A 9,406-nucleotide genomic window follows, 5' to 3' on the forward strand; every position below is an offset into this window, starting at 1 on the left:
TGGTACAGTCCTTCAAACTGACACAGACCCTCAAACTAAGACAGCCACTCAAACTAATACAGTCCCTCAAACTGATACAGCACCTGAAACTAACACAGACCCTCAAACTAATACAGTCCCTCAAACCGATACAGCCCCACAAACTAATACAGACCCTCAAACTAACACAGACCCTCAAAATAATAAAGTCCCTCAAACTGATACAGTCCCTCAAACTGATACAGTCCCTCAAACTAATACAGTCACTCAAACTAATACAGTCCCACAAACTGATACAGCTCCTGAACCTAACACAGACCCTCAAACTAATACAGTTCCTCAAACTCAGTCCCTCAAACTGATACAGTCGTTCAAACTGATACAGCCCCTCAAACTGATACAGACCCTCAAACTGATACTGTCCCTCAAACTGATACAGTCCCTCAAACTGATACAGTCCCTCAAATTGATACAGTCTCTCAAAATAATACAGTCCCTCAAACTGATACAATTCCACCATCTAATACAGCCCCTCAAACTGATACAGACCCTCAAACTGATACAGTCCCTCAAACTGTTAGAGCCCCTCAAACTGATACAGCCCCTCAAACTGATACAGTCACTCAAACTGATACAGGCCCTCAAATTGATACAGTTCCTCAAAATAATACAGTCCCTCAAACTGATACAATTCCACCATCTAATACAGTCCCTCAAACCGATACAGCCCCATAAACTGATACAGACCCTCAAACTAACACAGACCCTCAAACTGATACAGTCCCTCAAACTGATACAGTCCCTCAAACTGATACAGTCCCTCAAACTAATACAGCCACTCAAACTAACACAGTTCCTCAAACTGATACAGCCCCTGAACCTAACACAGACCCTCAAACTAATACAGTTCCTCAAACTCAGTCCCTCAAACTGATACAGTCGTTCAAACTAACAGAGTCCATCAAACTAATATATCCCCTCAAAGTAATACAGACCCTCAAACTAATACAGTTGCTCAAACTAATACTGCCCCTCAAACTAGTACAGTCCCTCAAACTGATACAGCCCCTCAAACTGATATAGTCCCTCAAACTGATACAGTCCCTCAAACTGATACAGTCCCTCAAATTGATACAGTCTCTCAAACTGATACAGTCCCTCAAACTAATACAGCCCCACAAACTGATACAGTCCCTGAAACTAACACAGACCCTCAAACTAATAAAGTCCCTCAAACTGGTACAGTCCCTCAAAGTGGTACAGTCCCTCAAACTAAGACAGCCACTCAAACTAATACAGTCCCTCAAACTGATACAGCACCTGAAACTAACACAGACTCTCAAACCTATACAGTCCCTCAAACCGATACAGCCCCACAAACTGATACAGACCCTCAAACTGGTACAGTCCCTCAAACTGATACAGTCCCTGAACCTAACACAGACCCTCAAACTAATACAGTTCCTCAAACTCAGTCTCTCAAACTGATACAGTCGTTCAAACTAACGGAGTCCATCAAACTAATACATCCCCTCAAAGTAATACAGCCCCTCAAACTAAGACAGTTCCTCAAAGTCAGTCCCTCAAACTGACACTGTCCCTCAAGCTTATTCAGCCCCTCAAACTCAATCCCTCAAACTAATACAGTCCCACAAATTTATTCAGGGAATCAGAAAATCATGTTTAAGAATTCTTTCATGAGAAGTTAGGGTTGCTGGCTAGGCCGGCATTTTTACCCCTCCCTAATTGCCCATGAGAAGGTGCTGGTGAGTTCAGTTGTTAGACAGCTGCAGCCCATCTGGTAGAGGTATACCTGCTGTACTCAGTGGTGAATTTACAGTTAGTGGTGCCCTGTGCTCAGCTTCATTTTTGGGCTCACCCACCGCACACCCACCCCACCCACCCTAACCCCTACCCCTGGACCCAAAGGCCGGAGCCAAGAAAATAGACCCACTGATCAGTGTGTCTTCACGTGTAAGAAGCTGCCTGTGTACAGTAATCGTGAACTAGTCCTAGCTCCACAAAAGGACATCCTGGGCATGTCCGTGCTGAAATCTTGTTCCTGTACTGCGGCTCGGATCCCCAACTCGCTTTCCGCCTGTTTTATATCAACCTGGGCGATTAACATTGTATTAACCGCCCTGAGTATTTCCTGCAATGAAAGCAAAATACTGCGGATGCTGGAAACCTGAAATAAAAACAAATCACCAGCCCTGGCCCTGCATTCGCTCTCTAACGACACCGTCCGAAAAACCTGCAGACCCAGGGAATACAGAACATCAAATGAAATGAGCAGAATTACTGAAACGTTGCTAAGTATAATGGAAAAGCAATTTGTTGGAAGACTTGTTAATAATGTGGGAAGAGATTAGACACATACAGCTCCTTCTCATCTATACCGCCATTCTTCCTATCAGGTCCCCAACATGCTTTGTAAGTGTTATTTTTAGTTTTAGTTCAACCACCAAGCGAGACTACCACACAGGAACAACTGGTGTCAAAAGCAGTGAATTAAGGAGTGTGACAGTAAACGAATCCGATGGGGGATGTGCAGGGAACAGGGATTTTAAAGCCAAATTCATTTTCGGGAAACAATTGCTGCCTCGGCACTGGTGCCAACTGAGGGCAGCTGACAGCTAACGCCGGGGAACTGGCAGGTCTCAATCAGAACTGACCAAAGAGTTTGCAGAAGGAGGGGAGTCAGGACAGTTTCACCTGAAGCGTTCTTGGCAAATCCAACTTCAACCTGTTGAAAGGGACATTGGAATAAACATTTAGAATGTGGGAGAGTTCCAAACATTGAATAAACCAAATTACTTTTGGTTTGTGGAAAGGATGATGTGGGGGGCGGATATAAACTATGCCGTTACTAATAACATATCAACTATAACATTCAACACACTTAACACACAGGGCAGAATTTTGAGTTTGAGGGGCTCTATCAGTTTGAGGGACTTTTTGTCCTTTAGCTCATGACAACTTTGTCAATCCCCCTTTTTCCCCACCTATCACTGGCCTTCTATCCAGCTCCGTCTGCCCCCCCGCCCCCTTAACAGTATAAATTTCATCATATTTCTATCTCTCTCTAGTTCTGAAGAGGGATCATACAGACTCGAAACATGAACTTTTGTTTCTCTCTCCGCAGATGCTGGAAATCTTGTTTTATTGGTTGAATATGTTTGTGAATAAATATATACAGTGAAATGTATTGATGTTGTTTAGTCTCCACTCGAACTGCACCAACAGAAACAGACCTTAACTGTTTACTGACAGGTAAACAGCAGGACATCACAGTTAACGTAGTCAAATCCTCCGCAAAATGATTTCTCTTACTCTGAGTATAGTTACTGCAGGCACTTTAGCTGTTTTGGTGCTGAGTGAACTCCCTCCTCCAGCGGAGTCCTGAGAATCTGTGTGTCACAATTGTTGTATGTTTGTGATCTACCTGTTACAGGGGCTGAATATTGAACTTCAGAGTTTGAATCATCCACTTCGATAACCGATTAATGTTTGACAGACCAGTAATGAGCTATGATTCAGAGTGTCTACACATGTAGCCTACACCGACCTCTGGTCACAGCTCAGTGAGGTGAGTCCCCGCCGGGAAGGACACATATAAATGAAGAACCTTAGGTATAGATTTTCATAAAATGGAGATCAGTCTGAGGGCAGTAAAATAATAACATCATTAAATTGTTAATAATGAAATAAACAGAGTACTGCCTCAAGAAATAAATCAATTCAATTTCTGAATGTTACGAAATAACTGGTGACTGTGATTCATTCTCAAGTTACATAGAAACATGGAAACTAGGATCATCCAACTCAATAGCCTGCTCTCGCTTTCTCCCCATATCCTTTGATCCCTTTCGCCCCAAGAGCTATATCTAACTCCTTCTTGAAAACATTCAATGTTTTGGCCTCAATTACTTTCTGTGGTCGTGAATTCCACAGGCTCACCACTCGCTGGGTGAAGAAATCTCCCCTCATCTCAGTCCTAAGTGGTCTACCCCGTATCCTCAGACTGTGACCCCTGGTTCTGGACTCCCCCACCATTGGGAACATCCTTCCTGCATCTACCCTGTCTAGTCCTGTTAGAATTTTATAGGTTTTTATGAGATCCCCCCTCATTCTTCTGAACTCCAGCGAATATAATCCTAACCAACTCAATCTCTCCTCATATGCCAGTCCCCCCATCCCAGGGATCAGACTGGTAAACCTTCTCTGCACTCCCTCTCTAGCAAGAACATCCTTCCTCAGATAAAGAGACCAAAACTGCGCTCAATATTCCAGGTGTGATCTCAGCAAGGCCCTGTATAATTGCAGCAAGGCATCCCTGCTCCTGTACTCGAATCCTCTGACTATGAAGGCCAATATACCATTTGCCTTCTTTACCACCTGCTGCACCTGCATTCATACCTTCAGTGTCTGGTGTACAAGAACATCCAGATCTCGTTGCACATTTCCCTCTCTCAATTTATAGCCATTCAGATCATAATCTGCCTTCCTCTGCATTTGCCCACTCACTCAGCTTGTCCAAATCATACTGAAGCATCTCTGCATCCTCCTCACAGCTCGCCTCCCACCCAGCTTTGTGTCATCTGCAAATTTGGAGATATCACATTTAGTTCCCTCATCTAAATCATTAATGTATATAGTAAATAGCTGGGGTCCCAGCACTGATCCCCGCAGTGCCCCACTGGTCACTGCCTGTCATTCGGAAAAAGACCCATTTATTCCTACTCTTTGTTTCCTGTCTACCAACCAGTTTTCTATCCATCTCAATACACTACCCGTAATCCCATGCGCTTTAATTTTAGATGCTAATCTCTTATGTGGACTTTGTCGAAAGCCTTCTGAAAGTCCAAATAAACCACATCCACTGGCTCCCCTTCATCAACTCTACTAGTTACATCCTTGAAACATTGCAGATTTGTCAAGCATGATTTCCATTTCATAAATCCATGCTGACTCTATCCAATTCTGCCACTGTTTTCCAAGTGCTCAGCTATTAAATCTTTTATAATGGACTCCAGAAATTTCCCCACCACTGACGTCAGGCTGATTGGTCTATAATTCCCTGTTTCCTCGCTACCTCCCTTTTTAAATAGTGGGGTTACATTAGCTACCCTCCAATCTGTAGGAACTGTTGCAGAGTCTATAGAATCTCGGAAGATGACCACCAATGCATCCTCTATTTCTAGGGTCACTTCCTTAAATACTCTGGGATGCAGATTGTCAGGCCCTGGGGATTTATAGGCCTTCAATCCATTCAATTTCCCCAACACCATTTCCCTACTAATACTGATTTCTTTCAATCTCTCCCTCTGACTAAACCCTGTTTTCCCCAACATTTCTGGTATGTTATTTGTGTCCTCCTTTGTGAAGACAGAACCAAAATATGTATTTAGTTGATCAGCCATTTCTTTGTTCCCCATTATAAATTCCCCTGTTTCTGACTGTAAGGGACCTACGTTTGTCTTCACCAATCTTTTTCTCTTCACTTACCTATAGAAACTTTTACAGCCAGTTTTTATGTTCCCCGCAAGCTTAGTCTCGTACTCTATTTTCCCCTTCTTAATTAATCCCTTGCCCCTCCTTTGCTGAATTCTAAACTGCTCCCAATCCTCAGGTCTGTTGTTTTTTCTGGCCAATTTGTATGCCTCTTCCTTGGATCTAATACTATCTCTAATTTCCCTTATGAGCCATGGTTTGGCCACCTTTCCTGTTTTACTTTTGCGCCGGACAGGAATAAACAAATGTTGCAGTTCATCCATGCGCTCTTTGAAAGTTTGTCATTGCCTATACATCATCATCCCTTTCAGTAACATTTCCCAATCCATCACAGCCAACTCGCCATCATACCATCGTAGTTTCCTTTATTAAGATTCAGGGCCCTAGTCTCAGAATCAACTACGTCACTCTCCATTTTGATGAAGAATTCTATCATATTATGGTCACTCATCCCCAAGGGGTTTCGCACACCTAGATTGCCAATTATTTCTTTCTCATTACACAATACCCAGTCTAGGAGGGTCTGTTCTCTAGTTGGTTCCTCAACGTATTGGTCCAGGAAACCATCCCGTATACGCTCCAGGAATTCCTCCTCTACAGTATTGTTACTAATTTAATTTGCCAATCTATATGCAGATTAAAGTCATCCATCAGTACAGATGTTCCTATATTGCATGCATCTCTAATTTCATGTTTAATGTCATCCCAAAATCGCCACTACAGTTTGGGGGTCTATATACAACCCCCAGTAATGTTTTTTGTCCCTTAGTGTTTCGCAGCTCTATCCATACAGATTCCACATCGTTGGAGCAAATATCATTCCTCACTATTGCGTTCATTTCCTCTTTAACCAGCAATGCAACTACACTGCCTTTTCCTTTTTGTCTGTCCATCCTAAATATACAACCCCCAGTAATGTTTTTTGCCCCTCAGTGTTTCTTAGTGTAACTTTGAGTTATCTAATGCCTGTAATGAAGTGAACTATTCGAAGGCATGTCACACAAGGAATAATCCAACATAATATCAAACCACATACTTGGTGACCGAAAACCTGGTAAAATTACTAGGTTTAAAGCTAGTGTTAAAGGAGGAGAAGGGAGGGAGAGATAGAAATGCTTACAGAGGGAATTCTGGAGCTTATCGCCCAGCTGAAGACACAGCCCAATCCTGTCCCTTTTCAAAGGCACCTGAAAGAGCTTCTTTTCCAGTACAGCACGTTTCATGATTTCAGAACACTCGAAAGCTTTCCAAATCACATTTACTGGAACAAGCCGTTCAGCCCAACAGGTCTATGCCAGTGTTAATGCCCCACACGGGCCTCCTCCCACCCCCTTCATCTCATCCCATCACATATCCTTCATGGCCTACTATTCCTTTCTCCCTCATCCGTTTATCCAGCTTCCCCTTGAATGGATCCACAATATTCGACTATACCACTCCCTGTGGTCGAGAGTTACACCTCCTCATGTGCACAACATGATCCCACAAACAGCAAAGAGGTGATGACTGGATAAGTTTGTTTTTAGATGATGTATCTTGAGGGATAAATATTGGCCAGGAAACCAGAGAGAATTCCGCTCTGCACTTCTTCCAACAGTGGCCATGGGAGCTTTTATGTCCAGTTGAGAGAGCAGATGGGAAGGTTTTAATGTTTCATCCCGAAAGATGTTTCAGGCTAGAAATCAACAACAACTTGCTAAACATAGTAAAACTCCCCAAGATGATTCAAACAAGTGATCGTCAAACAAATATTGACACCGAGCCACAGATGGAGACATTAGGACCAGTAACTAAAAGCTTGGTCAAAGAGATTCATTTGAATCAAAGGACGGAGGAAAGAGAGGTGGAGAGGTTTAAGAAGAGAATTCAGGGCTCAGGGCCCAGCTTGCTGAAGGCACAGCTGCCAACAGAGGACTCATTAACAGAAATAGGGAGGGGGGTAGAGGCTGGAGGAGGTTACAGAGATAGGGCGGATGTCGGGGCTGGAGGAGGTTACAGATATAGAGGTGTAGGACTTGAGGAGGTTAGAGATAGGGAGGTGTGCAGGGGCTAGAGTGGGTTACAGACAGGGAGAGGTATAGGGGCTGAGGGAGGTTACAGAGAAAGGGGTGTATGACTGGAGGAGGTTAGAGATAGGAAGGGGTGAATGGATTTGAAGAGGCTACAGAGATGGAGTGGGGTGTAGGGGCTCAAGGAGGTTACAGTGGGCTGTAGGGACGGCATAACAGGCAGGGTGTAATGGGGACCCACTCACCAGGGTCTGTGAAAGACCCTGAATAATTATTCTTTTTTTCCAAGCATTGGTTCACAGTACAGATTGATTCACTGGAACTCCCCACCTAATAGCACTATGGGTGTAAGTTCACCAAACAAACTGCAGCGGTTTAAGGGGAATTAGGGATAGGAAATAAATGCCAACCTTGCTACTGACATTCACATCAAGAAGCCGGTCACCACCACCATCTCAAGAGGAATCTGGGAGTGAACAATAATTTCCATCTTTGCTAGTGATGCTCAAATTTCCAGCGAATAAATCCCAGTGAGTCTGTGTTGAGTTTTTACCATGTCATGGCCAGTATAGGTGTGTCATATTACAAACTTTCAGTCAATACCTGTTTAAAATTGTACACAAATAAGATGTCAATCTTGCTGCAGCAAATCATGTGACTTTTTGCATTTGGCCTACAGACAGTGCCAAGTCTCCAGTGAATACCTAATTTAATATGGACATAAGTGTGGGTACCTCACAGCCATTTATGGAATTCACACCTCTCATTGTTTAAGGATGGAGCAACACTGAACACCTTTGGCTTTTCCAGACTGTCTGTCTCCCTGTTTCATACTGGACAAAAGGGAAGATCAAAACTCAATGCATCTTTCAACTTCCCATTGTATCACAATGGCCTCCTTCATCCAAACTAGACTGAGTGGGCTTCTGTTAACTCAAAGGTCATGTGATCAAAGATGGTTTCAAGGTCTGCATCCTCATTACGCCAGTGCCCAGTAGACTGAAACTAGCTGCAAATCATCAAACAGCCAATGTAATTAACCTGTTCCATTTTCAAAGTTCACCTGAGAACCAACCTCCTAGATATTCAACTGCAAAAATGTGCAACCTGCTGTGAACCCTTCACTTTACAAGGCCCTCACTTCAACTTTAAATCATCAAATCTCTTCAAGAAACCATAGGCCTGCTGTCTGAGAAACAGAAATCATAAATCAGAGACTGAATTAACTGTAATTTACAAAAGTGCACTATCTTTATCTGTATCCATTCTTTGTGTGTGAATGTGCAGACACGAGACCAGGTGTGTGATGTTGCATTCATTCGATGTAAATATGTAAGAATAAATGATGGTATTTATTTTGAAATCACAAAAGCTTGCTGCTAAATTTTTGAATTGTATACGCACTCCAAGAATAAGAAAAGACACACCACTTTCCATACAAAATATACTGATTATAGACAGCTAGAAAGCAAATACATTCTGTCTGTGGCATCAGTAAATGTGACAGAACAGAAATATACAGAGACAAAGTCATTACCCTGCCCACAATCGCTCACACAATACCCCAGTCTCATTACGCTGACCCCCTTACTCAATTCCACATTTCCCCCTCCCCACTTTCCTCTCCTGCACTTCCCATCCTATCACTCCTCTCAATCACACACGCGACACTCCCCGTCTCATTTCTCCTTGCCCATTATCCCCTCCCGCAGTCCCTCTCCCCCTCTCACATTTCCTCTCCCCAATTAGTTGAGGCATCAGCACCGATACCTGTAATTTCTCCCTCTTTATTTTTTTTACATCCTTTGCTGGTTTCTAAAATTTTCCCAATCTTCTGATCTACCACTAATCTTTGCAACGTTAGACACATTTTCTTACAATTTGATACCATCCTTAACTTGCTT

Source organism: Cetorhinus maximus, chromosome 21 (assembly GCF_964194155.1).
Source record: "Cetorhinus maximus chromosome 21, sCetMax3.hap1.1, whole genome shotgun sequence".
NCBI lineage: Eukaryota > Metazoa > Chordata > Chondrichthyes > Lamniformes > Cetorhinidae > Cetorhinus > Cetorhinus maximus.